The 25,856-nt window shown below is 38.5% G+C and overlaps 1 pseudogene; it reads right to left on the reverse strand.

The window, feature by feature from the left end:
• Window positions 1-898: 898 nt before the first annotated feature.
• Window positions 899-2,284, reverse strand: LOC132220133 (large ribosomal subunit protein uL23-like; annotated as a pseudogene).
• Window positions 2,285-25,856: the final 23,572 nt, after the last annotated feature.

Here is a 25,856-nt window from a genome sequence, read left to right on the forward strand (position 1 = left end):
TTGACAACCAGCTTCAAAACTTCATATGTCAAATTTTCTGAAGGTGTTAACATCATAGATATTTTTATGCTTAAAAATGTTGAATTTCGAGCCAGAAAAAAGAGCATGTACGGGAAGTTTTAATTCATTATTTTGAAGAAAAAGTTATCGTATACTTTGGGAAGCTTATGGTGAACATGCTCCATCTCAAGGTACTTGTGAACGCTGGTATAAACGCTTTAAAAGTGATGATTTCGATATGAAAGACAAAGAACGTCCAGGTCAACCAAAAAAATTTGAAGACCAACAATTACAAGCATTATTGGATGAAGATGCGTGTCAAACTCAAAAACAACTTGCAGGAAGAATAAACATTGCTCAGCAAACAATTTCTGATCATTTATAAGCAATGGGAAAGATTTTAAAGGAAGGAAAATGGGTGCCACACCCACTGAACGAGAGACAAATGGAAAACCGAAAAATCATCAGTAAAATGTTACTTCAACGGCACAAAGAAAGTCCTTTTTGCATGGAATTGTAAGTTGTGATGAAAAGTGGATTTATTTTGAGAATCCTAAATGCACAAGGCATGGGTGATCCAGGTTAACCATCAACATCGACTACAGGGCCAAATCGCTTCTGAAATAAGACAATGCTCTGCGTTCGGTGGGATCAGGAAGGTGTGTTGTATTATGAGCTTCTAAAACCAGGTGAGCCCTACCCATTTTTGCTCAGTGGATAGAGCATCGTTCTGTGGAGTGAAGGGTCCCAGGTTCGATTCTGGTCAAGGGCCCATGATTAAGTAATAACTGTTCATTCTGTAGTGGCATGCTGGAGGTGACACTGCATTTGACAAAAATTGATAACATTTTAGGGATGCAAATATTCCTTTTACAGTGACACATTTTTATATTTAGAATTAGCCAGCTGGACTCCACATAGAGGACCCCCATTTGTTGGCAACATCCAAAGCACCATAGTTGAGAGCCAGTTGAACATATGCCTCCTCTCCTTTGGGCCTGATCAAGGTGTTGACCTTGACCCCATTCATATCACAGAGCTTCCTCACAGCCTGTTTGAGTTGGTGCTTGTTGGCCTTGACAATGAGTATGGTTGTCCTCTTTGTCACGGCTGATCTGTAGCAAGGGGAGCTTGATGTTGGCATGGTGGCCAAGCTTGTTTCTCCTGGGGGCACTCTTCCAAGGGTATTTAGGCTGCCTTCAAGAGGCAGTGTCTTCAGCTGTAGGAAGATGGGTGACTTGTGGATCTTCTTTGTGTGTAGCTGTGGATAGCTTTCAGCACTTTCCTTTTTCTTTCTCTCTTTCTTTCTTTCTTTCTTTCTTTCTTTCTTTCTTTCTTTCTTTCTTTCTTTCTTTCTTTCTTTCTTTCTTTCTTTCTTTCTTCCTTTCTTTCTTTTTTCTTTCTTCTTCCTTTTTTTTTGGTCTTCAAAGCCTTTGCTTTGGCTTCAGCTTTGGGAGGGGCACGGACTTCCTTCTTTGCTTTTGGCGCCACCTTTTTGAAAAGCTTCAGATCTTTTGTCTTAATTCTGTATTTATTTATTTATTTATTTATTTATTTATTTATTTATTTAATTCTGGAATTCCACCAGAGGCCACTGAATAAGAATTTACCTGGGTAAAGTCTGATTTTTTTTTCTTCCTCACTTGAGAATATGTTTTTATTGATTTTAGAGAGAGAGGAGGAAGAGAAACATCAATGTGAGAAACATCGATCAGCTGCCTCCCTAATGTCTGTGATTTAAAACCAAGCATGCGACAAACAAATAAACAACAATTAAAACTCGCTAAAGACCACTGTTCTAATGTCTAAATTTTCTGCGGTTCATTATTTTTCTGTGCTTTCTAAGTTTTATATCTGTATGTAGTCAGATTACTATAGTCTGTTAAGATATCTTGCTCCATATTTGATGATTTTACTTTTTACCATACTTGAAACCTAATATTATATCTTCTCAGGCAGTGTGCCTGATGCAATCCAAGTAAAGAACAAAAACAAAAAGCAATACTGACTACAGATTTTTTAGTGCTACAGACCCTTTGTTTTAATGTATCTTTTACTTGTGACAAATAAAGGATCAAGAGTGTAGCTGCCATAGAATGTGGTTTAGGAATATTGCAAGTCCTTTAGAAATGCATTGTTTTGGTTAATTAATCAATTAATTTATTTCATAATATCTTTTGAATTCCTGAACAATAACAAGTACCTTGCTGGTATGTATTGGGTATAGGATAATTGCCACTCCTTCTTTCACAGGGTTTTTATGATAGCTCTGCAGTGGATGCATCATTTATATAGAGATATGCTCAGGCTTCTTTAGAAATCTCAAGAATTTGAGTCTTGGTTTTGGGTCTTTTGTTGTCAGTATTGTTTTTTCCTAAACCCAGGACTAATTGAAGGAGCAGCATGTAGTCAGCTATATCTGCAACATAAATTAGTTATAAGGCTTGTGATTTGGCTGACAGCAAAAGCAAATCACATCCGTGTTTGTCGTTGCTTTGTCTCATAGTCAGCAGTGTTCTGATTCCAGAGCAAGAGAACCGCTCTATGACTTTAGGCCATTGTCACCTAACAGATGTTTCCTAGCAGTTATAACATTATGTAGCTTCCAGTGCATGCATGCATGCATGCACCCACTTGAATATATACAAATAATATGGTGTGTGTGTGTGTGTGTGTGTGAGAGTGTGTGTGTGTGTGTGTGTGTGTGTGTGTGGTATGCCTGTGTGTAAAATCTCCACATGGCTGTTTGTTCTTTTCTGTACCTGGCTGTTTTCAATAGTGTTGTTGCTAGGCTATGGCAAAAATATAAACAAGGAGATGACATAATCATATTTTCATTTTTTGGAATTGGTTTGGCAGCAATTTGAAGAATGGAGTAGAGTAGTAGGGAACTCAAGTCAGGGAGATCATTTAATCTTTATTTGATTGTCCAGGTGAGAAATAATAAAGATCTGTGGAGTTGGAGAGAAAGTGATTCAAAATATATTTATAAGACAGAATTAATAGTGATTAGGAAATAAATGAATGGGTAGGTAGAGTTTTACAGAAAGGGATTGTAAATATTAAGAAGAGTTTCAGTTGTTTTTATCTTGAGTATATAGGCAGGTAGAGAAGCCACTTACTGATCAGAAGTGAGAGCATTGGACTTGAGGAGAAATTAGAAAATTCAATGTTGAGTTTGCTAAGTTTGTGATTTTTATATGGCAGCGATTGGATATGTGCAGTACACAGTCGATTAAACAAATCTCAGACTCAGAAGAGAAATCCAAGTTGGCAATGTATATTTGGGAGTTACCAGATCAAAATTAAAATCATAGGAGCAGCTGAACTCAACAGAGGAAATTATATATGCTAAAAATAAACAAAGTCAAGGTTAAAAACTTGGAGAACAAGAACATGAACAAAGAGGAACTTGTGAGAAGTAATTGTCAGGGATAGAGGAAGAGAACAAAAAAAAAAAAAACAGAAAAGAGGGAAACTTGAGGTCCTATCAAAAATTTATTTTGTCCAGCCAGTGTGGCTCAGTGGTTGAGCATTGACCTATGAACCAGAAGGTCAAGGTTCGATTCCTGGTCAGGGCATATGCCGCGGTTGTGGGCTCGATCCCCAGTGTGGGGTGTGCAGGGGACAGCCAATCAATGATTCTCTCTCATCTTTGATGTTTCTATCTCTCTCTCCCTCTCCCTTCCTCTCTGAAATCAATAAAAATATATTTTTTAAAAAATTATTTTTACACCATGGGTTTATATGTATTCTCTATAGAAGGTCCCCAAACCATAGAGCTATTTCAAAGTAACAATAAGACCAGAGCTTACAAATGATAATTTTTGCAGTTAATTAGTTAGGATAATTTGATTTCCACTGGAGAGAGATAAATTAAAATTTATTGTAAGGACACAGGCAATCACATAAGAACCAATGTTTGGAATAAGACTAGAAACACACACACACACACACACACACAAGAGAACTAGATTTATTTCCATTTCTCATTCCTCCTTTTTTGCTCAATGAGCATCTGCCTAACTATTGTGACTTCAACAACTTGCTTGACTTCCAGCTCCCTTCGTGATAAATCACAAATGGCAGCTCTAGAGTTAACTGCTTCTTTCGTTCAAGGGCATCAAACTGATTGAGGAGATTTTATCCAAACATAATGGATGGGCTCACTAATACTACACTTGTATTAGGTACCCAATATGGCCCTCATCAACAATGTCAAAGGGAGGTCATCATTTTGTATGAACATGGATATTCATTCTAAAGAAGCCTCTCAATAGAACTGAACTGCAGAGAAATATTCCTAGAAAACTTGGGTGCTTGGGCAGACAAAACTATAGATAACCACAAATCATAAAATGGTGAAAGGATAAAAGACAATGCAATGTTTTAAGACACATGAATCCCTTATAGTGTCACCATATCTATTTTGTTCTTTATTATAGACTAGAGGCCCGGTGCACAGATTCATGCAGTGATGGGGCCCCTCAACCTGGCCTGCAGAAATCGGATTGAAACCGGCTCTCTTCCATGAGCCCTACACTGGGGATTGAGGCCACAACCTGGACATATGTCCCTGCTGGGAATTGAGCTGTGACCTCCTGGTTCATGGGTCTATGCTCAACTACTGAGCCAAGCCAGTTGGGCAATAAAATTAATTTTTATTGCTTCAAAGAGCGTTTTGTTTTGTGCAACTATGTACTGATATTAATCATATTCTATATTATTTGCCTTTGCATGATTTTGTAATATTAATAATCATTTGGAAAGTAAAGGTTTACAATTATGCATATTTTCCAAATGTCATATTTTAACATGGGATGTGGAAAATTACTTTTGTTGATTCACTACCCATTTTTCAGAAAATTCTTGAAGTATGGGTAAACTGTCAGTTTCAGAGTGGCAGATACAAAATTTATAAAATTCTAACTTTTACTTTAGAGACCAGACTTTATCATTAACAATAAATTTTGTCAGTTAATTTCCTTGAATTGGCATGTTTACCATGCTCTTTTGTGAGAAAATGTTTGCCAAATGCCAAAGTCTGAGTAACCATTTCCTAACAGTCTTTCTTTCAAGTGAGAATAATTTCCCATTACAAAAGAAGTGGCTAGTTCAGCTAGCAATTCAATTTCCTTAAGATACAGCTCATATTACAATATCCGACAGAAGCACTTTGTGTATACTTTCCATTTCATTACAAAGAATTTTAAGTGACATATATACAAGAATAGAGATTTGGTATAATTAATGTTTTACTTTCTTATCAGGATATTTCTGTGTAAAACTTGTTTTTGTTTTTTAGTTTTTTAATATGAGTATGTGGGAATGAAAAATAAAATGATTACTACTATAGTGTGGTAACAGTTTCAATTCATGCTTTTTTCCTCACTAGTTCCTTTACCACCATCAATACACCCAGTGAAAAGAAGCAGTAACATTTTAGTATTGCGGTGAAAATAGTTTGACCTTAAGGAGCCCTAGAAACATCTCAGATGCACACAGGGATCCATTGACCACACTCTAAAAACCACGGAAATATAATCTAGACAAGACGAAAATATTAAACACAGACACAAGGAACCAAAGACACATGGGAACATCTTTTTCGCTTTATATTCAGAATAAAATAAAGAGATTATATCTAGGTAAAAACTTATCTTAAAGCAAAGTAATAGAAAACACGACACGACACAACTTTACTAGGTACCTCTTAAGCCCATGATTGTTGTTTAAACGCAAAGATAAAAGCCAATAGCCTTTTAGAAGTGAAAATAAAGCAGGCCATGACTGTATAGCCGGCACATTTTTTATTCTATCATCCTGCTTGTATGACATTTAGTAACGCTACATGTTTCCATGCCTCTTCGACTTCTCTGTTCTTTGGAGCGTGTTGAGCATTCCTTCATCTAGAACTGGCATTAGGTATCATTCAGTACCGTCACCGTTACACAGGAAAGCTATTTGGACATCTTAGCCACAGCCGGCTAATCATCTCTTAGATATTATCTTTCCTGGAATCCTTTTAAAAGTCAATTGTTGATCCATTCTCAGTTCTATTCCTATATTAACCAAAATATACAGCTGCATTAAAAAGTGTTCACAGAGCTCACTATGACCAATAACACTAAGTAGCATCTACATCCAAAAAAAAGTTGGGTTGGGTGTGTATATGTCCAGCATACACACACATATGGAGACTAGTATCACAGGTTCTCTGCTCACATTATTTTTGTTCTGCTGTCAACTGTACGTAGAGTGCGTAGGTTACTTAGAGAGAGGTAAGAAAGAGGATGTTTAGCGATTTTTCACACATCTACTTTTTCATGATTAACATATACAGTTGACTCCTAAACAACATGGGGGTTATGGGTGCTCACTCTTATGCAGTGAAATATCCATGTGTAACTTTTGACTCCCCACAGACTTAGTTGCCCCTAGGTATCTGCAGAGGATTGGTTCCAGGACCACCCATGGATACCAGGACACTCAAGTCCCCTATGTAAAATGGCTTCAATCAATGCATACAGTTGGCCCTCTGTATCCACAAACTTCCAACCATGGATAGAGACAATACAGGTACTTATTGGGGAAAAAAAGTGGACCTGTGAAGTTCAAATCTATTTTATTCAAGGGTCAACTATATAATTTTTTGATATTTTAAGTATCTACCTATATTAGCCATGGTTTTCTATACAAACATAACCAATAGGAGATACACACACACACACACACACACACATACATATATATATATATATATATATATATATATATACATATATATATATATATATATATATATATATATATAGAGAGAGAGAGAGAGAGAGAGATTTTAAAGAATTACCTCACATGATTGTGGGGGGAGGGGGTGACAACGCTGAAATTTGTAGGGCAGGCCAGAAGACTGGAAACTCAGCCAGTACTTGATTACTTCTGTTGCAGTATTGAGGGGGAAAATCAGTGTTTTGCTTCTAAGCCTTCACCCAATTGGATGACCCCCACCCACATTATGGAAGATAATCTCCTTGACTTAAAAGTCCTAACTGATTGTAAGTGTTAACCCATCTACAATATATTTTCACAGCAACACCTAGATTAGTGTTTAATTATATAACTGGGTACTGTTGCCTAGTCAAGTGGATACATAAGACTGATTATCGACTATTAATTAGATAGGAGTTTCTCTTCAGCCGAGTTTCTTCACTGCTATCTATACATTCCAAATTCACCTTTTAATCAAGGACAGGATTAAAACTAGATTTTGAGGTAATTGCACTCCCTGGGGAAATACAATAGAGCACAATTTGGGTCATGGACTATTTGGTTTTATTTTGAGAAGGAGGATTTGGGCTGTCAAAACTTTATCTCACATTTAGGTTATGGAGACTATTCTAAAGGTTAAATCCTAAATTTCTGCCCTCACAGTACCCTGCACTGGTCAGATACAGTTTTAATGAATCCCTCCGGGTATCAAAATAATTTCATCAAACAATTGTTTCATTTTAGTAAACAGAGCTGTGACAGTCCAGCTAAAGAGATTCCTTGATGAGGAGAACGAGGAACCAAGTAAAATAGCACAGCAAAGCACATTATGTTATCTGCTAATAATGGTCCATCTATCCTTTTCCACCCCTGCCAACTCCGGTCTGCTTATTTTCCTCTTATTCTTAATCCCAGAAAGTATGTGATTCCCGGCTGACATACTTTTCTTCCTCTGGGAAACTAATTACCTCATAAAGAATCTGCCTGGAAAGCTCATGCTTCCTTGCCTTGCTAGCCTTGGCTTGATTATGCACTCAGCTCTCTCCAATGACACTCTATCCTCACAAAGAATATAGGAGCTATATTTGGAGACATAGAGCATTTAGGGTTTTGTTCTCATTATTGGAAAGTGAACCACTAATGCTTTGCAATATTAAAACATTATTTTTGGGGTTACCAAGTAGGAGAAAGTAATGGCATTAATGACCTAACAAAATTGCACAGTAATTTGGACAAACCACTCAGCAGGCACAAATCAGAACTTTGAACACAATATATTCTAAAGAAGAAATCATCCGATATAATAAAAGCCTAATATGCTAAGTGTCTGGTCAACTGGTCAGCTGTTCAACCAATCAAAGCGCAATATGCTAATGATATGGTAAGGCTGCTCAACCGCTCACTATGACATGCACTGACCACCAGGGGGCAGCCATTCCAACCGGTAGGTTAGCTTGCTACTGGGGTCTGGCAGATCAGGACTGAACTAGATGGGCCAGACATGCCCTGGAGCCTTCCCATGGTCCCTCCCCAGCTGGCCAACCTCCCTTGTCTCTCCCCATGCACCGGTGGGGCCCCTTGGCCTGGCTTGCGCCCTCTTGCAATCTGGGAACCCTCAGGGGATGTCAGAGAGCCAGTTTTGGCTGGATTCGAAGAAGCCAGGCTCAGGGCTGGCAAGCCTAGCAGCAGTGGCGGGAGCTTCTCCCACTTCTGTGGCAGCGCTAAGGATGTCCAACTGCTGGGGGGAGTAGGCCTAAGCCAGCAGTTGGATATCCCCCAAGGGCACCCGGACTGTGAGAGGGCATAGGCTGGGTTAAGGGAACCCCCCTAAGTGCATGAATTTCATGCACCGGGCCTCTAGTGTCTGTATAAAACAACACAAACAAAATTATTTTTTAAATTGTATGCTATTAAATCATCTATAATAATAAAAGCATAATATGCTAATTAGACCAGACGAAGCCGGGGCTGCGAGGGAAGCCCGGGTCCCAGGAGGCTGCCAGCGTCCAGAGGGAAGCCAGGGTCCTGGGTGCCAGAGGTAAGCTGGTGACTGTAGCTGGGGGAAGGAAGGCCTACTCTTACACAAATTTCATGCATAGGGTCTCTAGTGTATAATAAATTGATTGTAGTTGTGAAGATATTGAGTATTAATATAATAGCTAAATTACGTTCTAATAGTAGAAATTGTGGTTCAAGGCCATAAGGTACCATAATTTAAACCAATAGCAGTCAAGCCAAATAGTTTAAGGAAAATAAGGAGTGAGAGCATGTTAGTCACTCAACATTTGCAATAACTTGGGGTTCTGAATTTCTTTTGGTTGAAAACAATGTTAGGATTCCATCCCTTCAAAATTCAGTAAGAAATGAAGTTTTCTCAACTTGTACAGATATCTGTAAAAATTTTCTTATTTAATATGATCATAGTCTTAACTGAAGAAAACTTCAATTGGGAGCACATTTAATCTGCTGTTGTTGTTAATTCTCATCTGAGGATATTCTTTGCATTGACTTTTAGAGAGAGTGGAAGGGAGAGGGAGAGACAGAGAGAGAGAAACTTTGTTGTGAAAGAGACACATCCATTGGTTGCCTCCCACACATGCCCCAAGCCAGATACATGCCCTTGACTGGAATCAAACCTGTGGCCCTTCAGTCCGAGGGCCAACGTTCAGTCTACTGAATCAAACCAGCAAGGGCTGGCAGCACATTAAGAGTCTCATCAGTAGGATGCACAAAAGTCAGCTGTGGCACTTGATATGCATGTAGACACCACAGCTCAACACAAGAACTCCTGAAACAGGATCTCTGTTCAAAAACTGGATTCATAATTTCACCCAGGGTGGCATGTTGAGAAACAATGCATCTAGATTTCTTTTTAATATTTATTTTATTGAGTTTTTACAGAGAGGAAGGGAGAGGGATAGAGAGTTAGAAACATCGATCAGCTGCCTCCTGCACACCTCCTACTGGGGATGTGCCCACAACCAAGGTACATGCCCTTGACCGGAATCGAACCTGGGAACTTTCAGTCCACAGGCCGACGTTCTATCCACTGAGCCAAACCAGTTAGGGCAAGAAACAATGCGTCTAGATTTGACAACAATAATTATCTTTTGAGGTTCAGAAATATAATTTAATTTATGCCATCAGATGATGGTTATTGCTTGTTTACTGCGTAGAGCAAATAAACGTAAAAAATAAAATAAAAGTCATGATTTACATCATATTACCTAAATTTTTAAATATTTCATTACATTATACTCCATATTAATGCAACCTAAATATTTACCAAAACAAATATATGTACAAATTATTTTATAATTGAAATAAATATAAATTAGTTAGTACTATCATTATTAAAATAAACTAATATAAAATATACATAAGTAGAGTGGGCAGCCTGTGAATACTTACTCTTTTTCCACTGCTTCTTGACTGAATTTTATGTGTTTTGTATTGTTATTTATAATCTTATTATATTGCACACAGACAGAAAGGATATCTACTACTTTGGAAGCTAGGAGTTTATACTGAAGAATTGCAAAAACTTTTGTATATTTTTCCCCCCTTTACCAAGTTGGAAGGGTCATTAATTGTACACTTAGCATTAATAAACTCAGGACCAGATTTATTTATTTTAAAGTTATAAAAGTGACTTTTTGTTTATATTTACTAACCGTTTTTAAGTGCTGCTCTCTCAAGTGAATGTCCAATTTTTCTAGCATTGTTTATGATACAGACAATTTTTTCTACATTGAATTGCCTTTATCCCTTCATCAAAATCATTGGCTATATTTATATTTGTCAATTTGTGGAGTTTTGTTTTCTATTTTATTGCTCTGTCTCTCCACCCTTTGATCAATACTACACTACCTTAAATATTGTGGCACTTGAGTAAAATGTGTATTCTGTTCCTTATCTATATATATAAAAGCCAAGTGACTGGAATGCTGGAACGACTGGAACGACCAGTAGCTTTGACATGCACTGCAGCCCCAATCAACCTCTCCCCCAGATCAGGGGCGGGGCCAGCCAGCCGACAGCCTGTGGCCCCTCCCTCCAGCGGGCCTGGCCCCAATCGGCCCCAATTGGGGCAGGCCAGCCAGACCCCACCCATGCACAAATTTGTGCACCAGCCTCTAGTGTTCTATAATGGTATATTAGGTCAACTTGGATAACAACATTTTCAGGTCATTAATATTCTTATCGATTTTCAGACTACTTGTTCTATCCATCGGTGAGAAAGAGTGTTGAAGCCTCTGGTTATTGTTTATTTATCCTGTTTGGTTTATCTTTTTTTTTACTCATATATTTGAAAGCCTGACTGTTAGGTACATAATTAGGATTTATGCTTAGAGAAATGACCCTTTTAGTAATATAATGTCACAGTAATATAATGTCATTCTTTATTCTTAATAAAATTTCTAGTTTTGAAGACTCCATTTCCTGAAATTAATAAAACTACTCCAGCATTTTTTGGTTAGTGTTTCATGTTATTTTTTGGTCCATTACTTTACTTTTAACCTGTCTGAATTGTTATAGTGGAAATGGGTTTACTTGTAGACTGTATACAGTTTTGTCTTGCATTTTCATCTAATTTAATAATCTCAATCTTGTAACTGGTGTTGACAACATTGATATCTAAAGGTTTTATTTTTTTTTAAATATATTTTATTGATTTTTCACAGAGAGGAAGGGAGAGAGATAGAGAGTTAGAAACATCGATGAGAGAGAAACATCGATCAGCTGCCTCCTGCACATCTCCCACTGGGGATGTGCCCGCAACCCAGGTACATGCCCCCGACCGGAATCGAACCCGGGACCCCCCAGTCCGCAGGCCGACGCTCTATCCACTGAGCCAAACCGGTTTCGGCCTAAAGGTTTTATTGATATGGTTAGACAAAAGGCTAGCTTCTTGGTAATTGGTTTTAATTTGTTTCATTTTTTATTTTCCTGATTTCTCCAAGTTCAGTTGAATCTTTTTTATTCCACTTTATCTTTTTTCTTGACTCATTTATTAAACCTCTTTTTAAGAATGTAAATAGTCACTACACTTGACTTTATAATGTAAATTTTATAATTATCTGGGTTTATATTCAAACAATATTATAGAACTTTACACATTGTGTAGGAGTTGTATAATAGTATATCTCTAATTCCATCCTTTCATTCTTGTGCCAATAGTGGCATATATTTCACTGCTAGATGTGTTAAAAACACACAATACATTGTTAAAATTTTTGTGTAAAGAATTTATTTTTTTGATTAAACATGAAAAATATAGTTTACCTTCATTTATTACATTTCTAGCTTAGCTACTTCATGTTTATTTCTATTTTCCTTTACATTGTTTATTAAGATAATGGAAATTTCTTTATATTTGATTGATATCTATATATTATATTTCTTACTAAATAATATGCCATTTTAAAATGAGACACTTGATAATGTCTATCTGATTACTATAGATATACATAAGAAATTTATTTGATTTTTCTAGTTATTTTGCAATTTTTTTGTAAAATCTTATATATATATATACATATATATATATACATATATATATATATATATATATATATATATATATATATTTAATTTTGAAGCTGTGGCCATTACATACCATACCTGCTTCCATTGAGCTTTATAAATACAAAAGTACACACATAAAGTTTATCTAAAGATCTTTTCTGCTTACAACTTTTTTACTTCATTATTGTCAATTATCTATTTATTAACTTAGCCAAACTCTACAGCTCTTAGAGTGGCAAATGTTTTATTGCTCCTTTACTTTTATGTTTTGTTGTTTTATTTCCGTTATTCTTTTACTTTTAGACAATTTAAAAGTTTATTGATATTTTAGACATATTTTTAATAATATAAAAAGAGAATCACCACATATAATTATATCAGGCTCAAGATAAATTAGCTTACTCTGGCAATCTATAGACTAATTAATCAACATAGCAAGCATGAAAATTTATCTATTAGGTCATGTCTGAAAGCTGTAGTATATGCTTGTAGTTTTGAAAAAATGGCTATTGTAATAAGTTATGTAAAATAGTGAATTTGTTGTGCTTACTTCAGCAAAGGTAGAGGGATACAGAATAATGACTCAAAATATATGATATGTTCCTTTTAATGTTTATTACAATACAATTTTTACTTTTTTTCTGTAAACATTAATAGACACTAAGAAGATGTTAGACATGTACTGCCGATTTCAGTTGCAAGTAAGTTGACCAAAATTGCAAAGAACATGAATTTTGACTCAGAATCTTACTATTAATTTTCTATATTTTTACTTTCATTTTATCCCTTGATTCTATAACAGGTTCTTAACAGATGCATGGTAATCTAAACTCTTCACTCCCTTTCCATCCCTACCCTTCTTGATTATATTCCTTGGGCTGTTTCTACCACTCCAAATTAGTCCACACTTTGTCAATTCCCTATGGCTTTGATGTGTGTGAGGCAAGTTAGTTTGATAAATTATTTTGTGCTGAAGTGTCCGTTTCTCATATTATCTCTGCTGAATTTATGAGTCTTCAAAGGAACAATTAATATGCATATCTTTGTAATTTTCTTCCTTTGAGAAAGTCTCTTCGTCCTTAGGAAGGATCTGCTTTTTCAGTCTTCTTATTTTTCTAATTCCACTGCTATATATCAACAAATTTGTTTATTGGCTTAACATAATCTATATGTAGGCGATATTCCTTAAGAGGCTGGATAGTAAATATGAATAAAATAAATGTATTTTTAAGTTTAATTTCATGTCAATGGCAATATCTGGAAAAATTTGAAAACAACATGTTTCTAGGTGAAATTTTGTTGCCCTGATAACGTAGATCATAACAAAGCTTGATGGAACCATTGAAAATATGTATTACTTTTATTTTTTTATCAAATGAAAAAGGAATATTAATAAAGATCCCAAGGGAGGAAATATAAGAAGGATAAAGTTATGGCTGTTATTATAATAGTGTCTTGGTTATATAGACCCAATGTATCGAGAAAGCTAGTTTCATCACTTTCTCCCCTAAGCATCTTTCCTAGAAGCATAATTGATGGATACCTAAATAATACTTTGCGATTCAGAATGGCATCTTAAGTGCTTGTTGTTTTAAAGACTGTTAGGTGTCCGGGTTTTTAGTTCAGTGTGGGTGCATGACATTGTAAACATGTTTTGCACATGACCATATTCTTTATTTCACCATTCTTTCCAACCGACATATTTATATTTCCCCTCAGATTGGTGTTTTAATTAAATCCAGGTTTCAGGTTACACATAATTAGAATGAATTTCTAAATTGTATTGGTTGCCAACACCAGGATTTCAAATATATTCATTTTTTCTGGGTGTAAAACTAGAAAAAAAAGATTAAATTTACCTGTGCACTACTATATATTTTCTGCCCCATTTAAAGTATTGTATTGTTTCTCATGTCATGTACTGCATAAGGGCAATAATATTTTTAACATGAGCCTAGTCTTCTAAAATAATGATAATGTCTGCATACCTATGTCCCTTCTACCTTCTCAATGAGTAATGAAAAATTATTTAGCTGTAATATTCAGCCATTTCTAGACATTACAACAAGTTCTTTAGAAAGTGAATATATATGGAAAACAGTGATTTAGCTTGGTCCCTCAAAGTTGACAAATGAGAAACAACATTCCTAGATCTATCGCCATTCTTTCAAGTGCTTCTTTTAAGCAATTATTTGGATGAAAGAGACTCTCTCTTATGAGTAATTATAAAGTCAGGAGAAAGACTTTAGTGAACTATGTTCATATGATAATATTTGTTGAGAAATATTTCTTTTTAGAAATGTATAAGCTGTGGTTTTCAGCTTATATATCTGAGCTTAAATATAGGGATTATTGACTAGTCCAAGGCTATTTTAGGAAGAAGGATATTGTTGGCTCTTTGGAAGTAATAATATTTATTTTTAATTTGCTCTGTCAGTTCTTTTAAATAGGCTACTCTTCTGAGATCTAATACCTTCCATCTATACTAGTTCAATTAATTAGGCATCTCTCTTATTCTCTAATGTCCAAACCCACATAAGTATAAGCCCTGTTTTCTAGGTGACAGTTTTCCCGGATTGGGGACTAAAATAAAGTCTCTTACCCATTCTCAAGCCAGTGGTTCTCAACCTTCTGGCCCTTTAAATACAGTTCCTCATGTTGTGACCCCAACCATAAAATTATTTTCGTTGCTACTTCATAACTGTAATGTTGCTACTGTTATGAATCATAATGTAAATATCTGATATGCAGGATGGTCTTAGGCGAACTCTGTGAAAGGGTCATTCGATCGCCAAAGGGGTCGCGATCCACAGGTTGAGAACTGCTGCAGACTGTGGGTATTTTATTTGTGAACAGAGTAACCTATTGCTCTTTAATTATCCCCTGCATTTCCCCATGTTTCGTGCCCTTGCCGTGATGCTTTGTGTTGGGAAGCAGATAGCAGGATGTTTAAAAGCTTTTAGTCTGGAACAGGACTGATTAGGTCTAACTCTAGTCTCTACCAGTTACACATTGGATGATTTGGGGAGGTACTTTTTTTTTAACATTAGTTTTCACCTCTGTACACCACCATCTTTAGAGTGATAATCAAAATAGTCTGAAGTTGTGAAGATTAATATTTTTAGCACATATGAAGCACTTTGAGTGGCAACTGGCACATAGTTTAATAATAATAATAATAATCTATACTAATAAAAGGGTAATATGCTAATTAGACCAGATAGATCAGACGTCTTTTGGACGTCCTTCCAGACAAAGCCACGGTGGCGGGGCCAAGGCAGAGGTGGTTAGGGGCGATCAGGCCTGCAGGGGAGCAGTTAGGGGATCAGGCAGGCAGACAGAGGGGTTAGGGGTGATCAGGCAGGCAGGCAGGTAAGCAGTTAGGAGCCCGTGGTCCCGGATTGAGAGGGAGCTGTTTGGCTGCCAGTTTAGGCCCAAACTGGCAGTCGGACATCCCTCGAGGGGTCCAGATTGGAGAGGGTGCAGGCTAGGCTGAGGGACCCCCCCACCCATGCATGAATTTCATGCACCGGGCCTCTAGTCTATATATAAAAGCCTAATATGCAAAGTGTCCCCTCGGAAGTTCAACCAACTGGGAGTTCGATAATTTGCTATGATGTGTGCTGACCACCAGGAGGCAGCATGGAATGAAAGTTGGCAACTGGCAGCCAGGGGAAGGGAGGCCCTGGCTGGCAGCCGGAAGGTCCGATCAGCCCTGATCACTGGCCAGGCCTAGGGACCCTACCCATGCACAAATTTTGTGTGCCAGGCCTCTAGTAATAATAATAAATTCTCTTGAGTAGATTCCTAGATGCTGCCTACATAGATAGGAAATCCCTGGTCAATCATATTATTTTATCCTATTAAAAGGCTATTTTGTTAATCCTGTCATCTTCACAGCACGTGAAGCTCTGGTTGTCCCATCAAACTTGGCATGCTCTAAGATTTATCTTTTTAAATTTCAAACTGAGTTTCTTTTTTCCTGGACAGAAAATTTGTGATAAGTTAAGAAATACGCATTCTCTCTGTGTATACGTGTCTATGGAGAAGACCCACAGCTTTAATTAGATTTTTCATGAATCATAGCATTTTATAACATTGATGTAGAAACCTCATCTGAATTTCACTTAAATAGGTCTCATTCCTGTCATAGAAGCATGAAACAAACTGCCAAATCTCAGAAGTAAGGTAGGGGTGGGTGGGTGGGAGGGAAGAGATCAACCAAAGAACTTAGATGTATATATGCTTAACACATGGACACAGACAATAGAGTGGTGAATGCCTGGGGCAAGGGGCAGGGGCAGGCTAGAAGGGATCAATGGGATAAAAAGGGGACATATGTAATACTTTCAACAATAAAGATTAAAAAAAAATTAGTTCTGATTCCTGCCCACCCCACTCTCCTGAGTCAGCTTCATTTCATTTATTTTAGCTGTAACATAACTACATCTATATTGAGTTATATTAATATATGCTTACATATTAATGAAAATCAAATATACTATCAGGAAATGTGTAAGACAACATTTATGTCACCAAAAAGGACAGAATAAAATTGATTACATGCCTGTTACAGATTATTTAATGTTATACTCTTCCATATGCCTTTTCTCTTTTGATGTGATGTTATGTTATCAAGAGCAAGCAGAAGGAAAGTTTAAAGAATTGATTTTATTACGTGCACCTGATTAAGCATATCACTATGATAGCTGAGAATAAGCTTATGCTTTCATCTGTTTTAATTTGTATCAGTTGAATGTAACTTCACAGTTTGGTTTTGATTAAATAAGATTTACTTCATATTTCTTTAATTTAAAATTAAAATTATATTTTTGAAATGAAGAAGCAGCATGTTAATTGGAGGTAGTTTCTATGGATAAGTGTTCTCTTACGGTAGACAATATGTCAATACGTTTTCAGAGGTGATTCTGTTTTTAGATGAATTTACTACATGGAAATGATAGCTAATGTTATCCTAGTGTTTGAAAGGAGTACTTCTTTACTTGCACAGTAAGTGCAGAATATAACAATTTTCTTGCATAGGTCCTTCTTAGACTGTCAACATAAGAAATGGCCCTAAATAAATTTGCCATAAAACATGAAAATAGTTTTTCCCAGCTGGCGTGGCTCAGTAGTTGAGCATTGACCTATGAACCAGGAGGTCATGATTTGATTCCTGGTCAGGAACATGCACAGGTTGTGGGTTCAATCCCCAGTGGGGTGAGGAGGCAGCTGGTCAATGACTCTCTCATCATTGATGTTTCTACCTCTCTCTCCCTCTCCCTTCCTCTCTGAAATCAATAAAAATATATTTAAAAAATTTAAGAATAGCTTATTGACATTCAAACATATTGGGATTTTTAAAAGAAAATAGAACTAAGCTAAATATAAGTGATATAAAGGCATTACTCAATACAGAATAGATTGTAGGAGCAGATGAACTTAGGGAGCCATGTTTACATGAAACCCCTAGGGCTCTCTTCATTCCCAATTCCTTTGCTTTACATAAAATGAACCTTGAACCTGAACCTTGCCTCATATTGTGGTTCAGATAAAGAGCATCAGAAGTCTGTTGACTTCAGAAGCTAAGAAATGCATTACAATGTTAGGTAGAAATGCTTGCTCTAGTAACACAACATTAATTATTGTAATGGGTAGATGATGCTGAGCTATGTGTGTTTCACTCAGATTTTGTTTCTTGGTCAAATACCCCATGAACTCACATCTTAATCTTTAAAAAAAATATTATTATTGATTTCAGAGAGGAAGGAAGAGGGAGAGATAGAAACATCAATGATGAGAGAGAATCATTGATTGACTGCCTCCTGCACGCCCCCTATAGGGATTGAGCCTCCAACCTGGGCATGTGCCCTGACCAGGAATCAAACCGTTACTTCCTAGTTCATAGGTCGACGCTCAACCACTGAGCCACAATGGTCAGGTTTGTATCTTAATCTTAATAGAATGATGAGAAAGGAAGAGAGGGAATCATAAAACTTTTGCATGAGGTTAAAATGGTAGTTTCAATGATATTTCTATAGTTAGTAAAGAACTAGAGGCCTGTTGCATGAAGAGATTCGTGCAATAGGCCTTCCCTTCCCTTGGCTGCTGGCACCAGTTTTCCTCTGGCACCTGGGACCCAGGCCTTTGCTCTGGCTGGGCTCCGGCCACAGGGCCCCTCCCCCCCCCCACCGCCCCCCCCAGCCATCAGGCTTTGCTGCTTCGCTGATCTCGGGGCCATGAGGCCTCGTGGCTCCGCTTGGCGCCAGGGACATGAGGCCTCCCGGCACCGTTGATCCCAGGGTGTGAGGCCTTGTGGCTCCGCTGATCCCAAGGGCATGAGGCCTCCTGGCTCCGCCGATCCCCGGGGCGTGAGGCCTCCCTGCTCGGGAGGCTTTGGGTACGTTTGGCTTCGCTCAACCGCTTGGAGCCTAGTATGCAAATTAACTGCCATCTTTGTTGGTGGTTAATTTGCATATTGTCCTGATTCGCCAATGGGAAGCGTAGAGAAGGTACGGTCAATTACCCTTTTTGTCTTTTATTAGCCAGGATAAGCTACACTATCTTAGAACCACTTTGGAAGAGCATCTGAAGAACACATGGGGAGAGTGACTGATCCATTTTTCCTGGGTGGGATTAGCAGTGGTGTCCAACAGGGAAGCTCTACTAGGAAGCTCTACTAGGAAGCAAGGATAACTGGATACGGATAATTTTTGGTCAAAAATAATGAGAGATAACTGGTAAAGGGAGAAGACAGAGGCAGCTTGCAGAAATACAGTCACTGTGACCACGAGGCAGTGTATTTCCCAGTGTGTGATGAGGGTGTATAAATGATAGAATAGCAAGAGACCCAAACTAGGGGGAAAAAACCAAACTAATCTACACTAATAAAAAAGAAACATGGTAATTGGCGTACGACCGCTACGCTTTTCATTGGCTAATCAGCGAGATATGCAAATTAACTGTCAGCCAAGATGGCGGCTGGCAGCCAGGCAGCTTGAAACTAACATGAGGCTTGCTTGCCTCAGTGACGGAGGAAACCAACATTCCCCGCCTGCGGCTGCAGGCCTCTGAGCCTGCAGTTTAAGAAATATTGTAACGAATACCGCAGGACTTCAGCCAGCAGATTCGCAACATTGTATGCAAAGGCCAGAAACCTACTTTCAGGAGCGGAGGCCTAAGAGCTGGAGCCAAGCCTCAAGCTAAAGCTGGCCCAGAATAAAAAAAAAAAAGAAAAAAGAAAAAAAGGAGCATTTGGGAGTTCAGTCACCCCCAGCCTGAAAACAGCCCTCAGCCCCTCACCCAGACTGGCCAGGCACCCCAGTGGGGACCCCCACCCTGAATGGTATGTGACCAGCTGCAAACAGCCATCATCCCCTCACCCAGGCTGGCCAGGCACCCCAGTGGGGACCCCCACCCTGATCCAGGACACCCTTCAGGGCAAACCAGCCAGCCCCACCCATGCACCAGGCCTCTATCCTATATAGTAAAAGGGTAATATGCCTCCCGGCACCGGGATCAGCGTGACAGGGGGCAGCGCCCAAACCCCCTGATCGCCCTGCGGCTCTGTGTGTGACAGGGGGTGGGGCCACGACCTCCCTATCTATCCTGCTCTGTTCCTGACAGGGGAAGGTGCCCCAACCCCCTGAGCAGCCCTGCTCTGTGCCTGATAGAGGGGAGCTCCCCAACCCCCCCCCCCCACAGGCCCTGCTCTGTGTGTGACAGGTAGAGCCATAACCTCCCCATCGGCCCTGCCCTGAGTGTGAGAGTGGCGGCGCCCCAACCCCCTGATGGGCCCTGCTCTGTGTGTGACAGGGGGCGGTGCCCCAACTCCCCTATCGCCCCTACTCTGTGCGTGACAGGGGGCAGCACCCCAACCCCCTGATTGGCCCTGCTCTGTGCGTGACAGGGTACAGAGCCCCAACCCCCCTGATGGGCCCTGCTCTGTGAGTGACAGGGGGCAGTGCCCCAACCCCCTGATTGGCCCTGCTCTGTGCATGACAGGGGGTGGGGCCGCAACCTCCCCATCGACCCTGCCTTGAGTGTGACAGGGGACGGTGCCCCAACCCCCCAATCGGCCCTACCCTGATCGTGACTGAGGGTGGCATCACAACCTCCCAATCTCCCTGCTCTGTGCATGACGGGGCGACGCCCCAACTCCCCAATCGGCCCTGCGCTGAGCCCGACCAGGGGCTGCACCTAGGGATTGGGCCTGCTCTCTGCCACCCGGGAGCAGGCCTAAGCCAGCAGGTCGTTATCTCCCAAGGGGTCCCAGACTGCGAGAGGGCACAGGCCGGGCTGAGGGACCCCCCCCCCGAGTGCACAAATTTTTGTGCACCGGGCCTCTAGTATATAATAAGACTTTTTTTTATTAAATCACATGAGAATTTTTAAGAAGAATCTTCAAAATGAGAACTTCGCAAGGTTTGGGGTAGAGCAAGAGCAAAGTAAAGATAAAATTCACAGAGATATGGGTTATACATATATGATATCATATATTTTCAGATTTTTCTAGGGAAAAATATCATACTGCTTGAAATAAAGATAAGAACACAGCCCAGCTTTCTTGAGTCTTATATTAGGGCTCTGATGGGGCTATATATGTTTAATTTCCTGAGTTGTAGCAATAATGTTAAAATTCATCATTAGGTTGGCCATCAGTTTGTAAAAATGTTTGATTTCTAAAATAAATTTAATAAATGCGAACAGTGGCATGCTACAGTTACAATAGGAAGCTTGACACCCTCTTTCTCAAGCCCTATCCTAATTTGTAAAAATGAAAAACAAAGTAAGTACAAATATTCCAAGTCAAAGGTAAGGATTTTATTATATCACTAGAGCCGGGTGCACAAAATTCGTGCACAGGGTGGGCGGGGGGGAGGTCCCTCAGCCCGGCCTGCACCCTCTCCAATCCGGGATCCCTCGAGGGATGTCCGACTGCCTCTCGCAATCTGGGACCCTTGGCTCCTAACCGCTCGCCTGCCTGCCTGCCTGATTGCCTCTAACCACCTCTACCTGCCTGCCCGATCGCCCCTAACTGCTCCCCTGCTAGCCTGATTGCCCCTAACCGCCTTTGCCTTGCCCCATACCCAGGACCCAGGATTCCCTCCTCTGGCTGGTCACAGGCACCCAGGACCCAGGCCGGCTTCGCCCAGGCTGGCCGCAGTTGCAGGGGATCTTGGGCAGGGCTTCTCCTGGGTCACAGCCACAGGTGCCCGGGACCATGGAGCAGTGGCTTGTCCCTCTCCCGGGCCACAGGCGCAGCTGTTGTCACCCAGGACCGCGGAGCGTGCAGCTTGTCCCTCTCCCAGGCTGCAGCCTGGCTGGTCCCCATTCCTCTCTCAGGAGCTCATTTGTACCTGGCTGGTCCCCATTCCTCTCTTGTGAGCTCATTTGTGCCTGGTTGGTCCCCATTCCTCTCTCCCCAGTGTTGAGTGTCTTAGCTGTTACAGCATGACAGTGTGAGGGCATGATAATCATTTGCATATTGGCTCTTTATTATATAGGATGATTCTGGGATATGTTAAGGAATAACCTGGCAGGGTGGAGAGATATGGTTAAGAGTTAGTTTTCAGTTAGGTAAGAGAAGTTAAAGTTTTTTTGTATCTAACTGCCAAAGTCTTGGGATTTCTTCAAGAAGAGTTTATTTATTGAAGTCAGTCCTTTGGACTCCTCTTAAATCAATTCCCTTTAAGCAGATAGGCTTCAAAATTAAGAGACCAAACAAGAGCTGGAGGGGAGCCAAGGAGAAAGAGATGCCCATGACTTAGATACCTAGTTTATGCAAAAGCAGCCATTGCAATCGACCCCTCTCAGGTGATCAGAAAGGTCTAAGCTGGGAGCTCTAATGCAGTTCTTGGTCTTAGCTAGTTTGCATATACATTTCTTCTGTGTCTGGAATGGGAAATCTGTGGCAATAATGGATTTGGAGGTGTGTTTTTTTTTTTAAATGTTGGTTATTCTTGTTATGGTTATGGTTAACAATAACCCTCATACCAACCAACATGCAGAATCATTGATTAGTTTTTTGCTAATTTGGTAGTGCAATGAGATAACTGAATATTTTTAAGACCAGCTAAGAAGACACTGCAACAAAATGAAACGAGGATATAAAACATTAATTGTCAAAAATTCTATGGCACAAGATTAACAACGTATACTCTGGTCTATCAATTATTACCTACTAATAATGATTAGTTATTATTCTAACATTTTGTCCCATATTGAATGCTCTGCCTATTTGTATTCTGACATGAACCTTTCATTTTCTTTATGCTAAATCAACATGTAAGATGTATACCTTGCTCCTTTGAGGAGAAGGAATGACATATATTAAAGCCTACAAAATCATTTCTAAACATGGTAGATTCACAAAGGTGCATTTGGTTTTTGTTCAACTCTGTTTCTAAGTTCTGTTACTGAAAATCTCTGATACTTCATTGCTTTGCCATTTCACGCCAAGTGTGGTGGGTGAGTCTCTCATTATGAGAAGAATAGGTAACAAGAAGATGGTAACAAATTAAAAGTTGTTTTATGTTTATCTTCCAATAAATACTTACTAATGGACATTTTGACTGAAATTTACTTCTCAGAATTCATAATTTTTCAATACCAGTTTGTCTTCCCATACTTCTATATTGATTAATAGGGCAACACCTTCACTGACCCCCCACATTAAAATTCTTTTCATATTCTCTACCCTAACCTCTACTTCCAAGAAATCAAAATATTTCATCATTTTTTTAATCCAAAGAGCTTCTCAATTCCCTTTCCTCTCTCCATACTCTTGATTTTGGGATTTCACCATTTTTAACTTGAATATTGCAGTAAAAATACCTTATTAATAAATATCCAAAACTCTCGACTTTCTGCCCTCTGCCCATTCATTATATTATCATATGATCTTGATGAAATTTAGATCTGGTCATGCTATCTTCCACCACCACTCTCCCCCATCCCCCCCCCCCCGCCCCCAAATAGCAATGGTATTTTAGTGTTTGTAGACAAATCCAAGCTTTTTGAAAAGGTATTTAAAGCTCCCAACAGATTCTGATAATCTTTTCCACCCTGTACCTCATACATAAGTTATATAGTTAAACTTCACTTGGTTAATGACCCTCCCCTGAATACACTTTGCCAAATATTCTCTGGAATTTTTTGTGTGAATATAAATACCTTAATATCCATGGAGTGATTCTCCAAATAAGAAAATAAAGGAAAAATAAACAAGTAACTGTTGGGTTAGAACAGTTTTAATGCAAAATGTTTCTAAAGTGGTTTCTACAAGGAGTGTGATTTTATGAATGAAACAACATAAGAACAGGGGTTTGATATATAAAACATAATCAATTTTTTAAAATAGTAGAAATGGATGCTTGCAATGACAAATAAATTTCACAAAAAGATAGTGAGTATATACAACTTCCTGGTTTCAGTAAGTTGTAACTATCTACAAAGTAAAATTTGGTTCCATTTAAAAAGATTGAATATTTTGCAATCAAAGCTATTCCTTGGATTTCACTAAACATTCTGGTTGTCTTTGGCGTCTTTCACTTTGTGAATGAAGAACTTTGTTCTCGCTGGTCTGGGAATAGTTTTTACTGGTGATGTTTTCCTTTGGCTGGGAAACAGATTAAGGGCCTCTCTTCCTGGCAGATCCTTCTTTCTATTGGATGTAACTGTTGAACTTACTTAAAAGAACACTTTTATTTATGCTGGCTGGTCAAATTCATCTCATAGATGCCTATAAATTTGAAAATTAGAGGAAACAAAAAAACCAAACAAACACAAAACAGTTTCTAAATGTACACCTGCAAATGGGTTATCTTAAATATACCCTGGAGAAAATAAGAACAAAAAATAATAATGATATTTTAACAGTGAGACCGCACACAGGAGGGATTTATAACTACAAGAGCTCTGTTTTATCAAAGAAATATGTGTGTACGTTTATTTTTAGTCATCAGCTTTCCTGGTTTTTCACTTTGAATTGCTTTCATCCTCAGAAGAAACAAAGCCATGTGGTTTACCATAACTGTTTGCTGATTTTCCTTGAATGCACGCAATACCTTTCAACTAGAGCTGTTTGAAATAATTACGAGAAAAAGGGAAGCATAGTTTCTTCTAACTGTGAAGTGTTTTATATTTGCCTGTTGGGAAGAACAGGGTTTTGTGTTTTGTTTTGTTTTTTCTCCTGGAAAATAAGTTTTTAAACACTATAAATTTTTTTATTGTAGTAGATATTTCCTGTTGTTCTGCTGGCAGCCAGCATGTTGGAGACGGCGATATTTTGTAATGCTGACGAGCTGCAAAAGTTTGCCAAAGAAAAATGCAGTAGACCAAAATGGAACATCTTTGAGCAAGCATTTTTCTGGGCTTTTCTTAGACTCTGTAACTGAAAAGACAGGTAAAGCTCTGTGTAATCTATAAAAGGGAAAATGCATCCCTTTCTTACATTACTTTTAAAGCAGAATGATACAAATCTTTGAAAACAGAACTCAAGTGTGATAGAGGAAGCTTGAAAGCTGTCTTTTCCAGCTTTATTTCCCATCTGCGCATTGGTTTGGAAGCAGCAATGTTTATTTTGTCTCTGTATCAAAAATGATTGATCAAATATGCATACAATCAATCACCACTAATTGGAAGCAAATTCAAAAGCAGTTTCAGGGTGTTCAATCCGCTTTCCACAGGAATGATAACAATATTATCTGAAGTGCGTAGTCTTTGACTTCTGCGAGGAAAGGCCAGAAAAAAGCATTGTTGCTATTTTTCCTCCATAAATGACATAATGAAAAATTATTGGCAATACAGTAGTTTCCTTTGGTCTTTAAAAGAACGTAATTCATGGACAGATAATCTGAGCTAGAGTTGTGGCTTCTATATTTTTCTTTATGTGACAGAAACTTGTGTTTATTTTAATTTTTTTATTCTTTTTCTATTACAGGATTTCTGTTCAAAGTGACTTCATATTCTTGTTCAGAAAAATTTTCGATGATATGATTGTTGAGTAACATCAAATGGATATTTATTAATTAGCCACATCTGATATTGTGATTTTTGTATAAGCTTATGATAATCAAATTAAATTTCTTTCCTTTACAATATTCAATTTCTCCTAAGGATTACTCACTTAACCTCAGACCTCAAAAGTCTTTTTCTTTTTTTGGCATCAATCATTCCCTCCCTTAAGTAGAAAAAAATTAGCAGTAAAATGTCACACTTCTAAAAAAAAAAATATCTCATCCTTACATGAACCAAGTGATGTTTTACTTCCTGAATTTGTGCCCTTTCAATAGGAAATTGTGTTAGGGAAGGAACTCTGTCTTTTCTAATAGCTCAAATAAAGCCAAGTACCTGTCATCACTCCACAAATAAATAAATGATAATAATGGTGAAAAAATGAAATATTAAAACCAAACTTTTTCACTAGTTCACTCTTCATTTCTCTAATATGTGGTATAATTTTCATTAGACTATTTATAACTAAAATTGCAGTCTTCATATGGGAGAAATTGCTTTTCTGTTTTGCTTGTCCATTGCCCCCATTCATCATGCCTTCA

The sequence above is a fragment of the Myotis daubentonii genome, chromosome 17 (genome assembly GCF_963259705.1).
Source record: "Myotis daubentonii chromosome 17, mMyoDau2.1, whole genome shotgun sequence".
In the NCBI taxonomy this organism is placed as follows: Eukaryota; Metazoa; Chordata; class Mammalia; order Chiroptera; family Vespertilionidae; genus Myotis; species Myotis daubentonii.